This window comes from Piliocolobus tephrosceles, chromosome 8 (assembly GCF_002776525.5).
Source record: "Piliocolobus tephrosceles isolate RC106 chromosome 8, ASM277652v3, whole genome shotgun sequence".
Lineage (NCBI taxonomy): Eukaryota > Metazoa > Chordata > Mammalia > Primates > Cercopithecidae > Piliocolobus > Piliocolobus tephrosceles.
The window spans coordinates 127,939,613-127,941,339 of NC_045441.1; positions in this window are offsets into that span (position 1 = coordinate 127,939,613).

The window sequence follows — 1,727 nt, forward strand, 5'->3', positions numbered from 1 at the left end:
CTGACTAACACTGTGAAACCCTGTCTCTACTAAAAAAATACAAAAAACTAGCCGGGCATGGTGGCGGGTGCCTGTAGTCCCAGCTACTGGGGAGGCTGAGGCAGGAGAATGGCGTAAACCTGGGAGGCGGAGCTTGCAGTGAGCCGAGATCCGGTCACTGCACTCCAGCCTGGGCGACAGAGCGAGACTCCGTCTCAAAAAAAAAAAAAAAAAAAAAAACCTGTATACTGAAAATATCTATATCTTATGACCTAATTCTAATAATTTGCCTAATAGAAAAATAATTCAAAGGAAAAAAAAGCTAAAAGCTAGGAAGATAATCTGTAAAAATAATAGTTGTTTCTAATAATTGCTATTCTAGGTAATGCAACATATTGGGAAAAGAAAGTAAATGTCAAATAATAAGGTAATGGCAAAATAGTCTTACTATGGGATATTATATAGCTATAAATGATAACTATGAAAACTCATTAGAATTTTTTAATTGGCCAAGTTATAAAATACTAGAAAGTATGTGCATGTAGTCCTAATGCTGGTGAAGGTACACTTAGATGTATCGTCAAACATGGACATTAGGGGTATACTTTTTTTAGGGATATACATTTGACCAGGATTTCTGAAATATAATTGATATTTTGGAATAAAATCCTTTCAATCTATTTGGGCCACTTGCCTCAGTAATTTTACCTCCAGGAATTTATTCTAAAGAAATAATATGACACCTAGGCAATTTATACAGATACAGAGATAGCACAGCATTATTTATAATAGCAAAACATTAAAAACAGCCATATGTTTAACATGAGGGGAATGATGAAATTATGGTAGATCCATTCAAGAAAATGTTATGCAGAAAAAATGATATAAATCTATATCTATAGGTACAAATAAGCATGCCTCATTCTATTGCACTTTGCTTTAATGCACTTCACAGATACTGTATTTTTCTACAAATTGAAGATTTGTGGACTGATACTACACTTTTATTTACAAATTGAAGATTTGTGGCAACGCTGTGTAGAGCACACTGGCGCCATTTTTCCAACAGCACGTGCTCCTGGGTCTCTGTGTCACATTTTAGTAATTCTTGCAACATTTCCCACTTTTTCATTATTATTATATCTGTCATGATGATCTCTTATAAGCGATCTTTGATGTTACCTCTGTAATTGTTTTGTAGTACCACAAACCTCACCCATATAAGACAATGAGCTTAATCAATGAATGTCGTGCGTGTTCTCACTGCTCCACTAACTGGCCATTGCCCCATCACTCTCCCTCTTTTGGGGCCTCCCTATTCCTGAGACACAACAATATTGAAATTAGGCCATTTAATAACCCTACAATGGCCTCTAAGTGCTCATGTGAAAGGAAGAGCCCTATGTCCCTCCTTCTAAATCAAAAGCTAGAAATGATTAAGCAGGTGAGGAAGACATGGCACAAGCTGAGATATGCCCAAAGCTAGGCCTCTTGTGCCAAATAGATGGCCAAGTTGTGAATGTAAAGAAGAAGTTCTTGAACCAAATGAAAAGTGCTACCCCAGTGAACACACAAAGGATTAGAAAGTGAAACAGTCTTATTGCTCATATGGAGAAAGTCCGAGTGGTCTGGATAGAAGACCGATCTGGCCACAACAGTCCCTTCAGTCAAAGCCCAATCCAGAGCAAGGCCCTAACTCACTTCAATTCTGCGAAGGCTGAGAGAGGTGAGGAAACTACAGAAGAAAA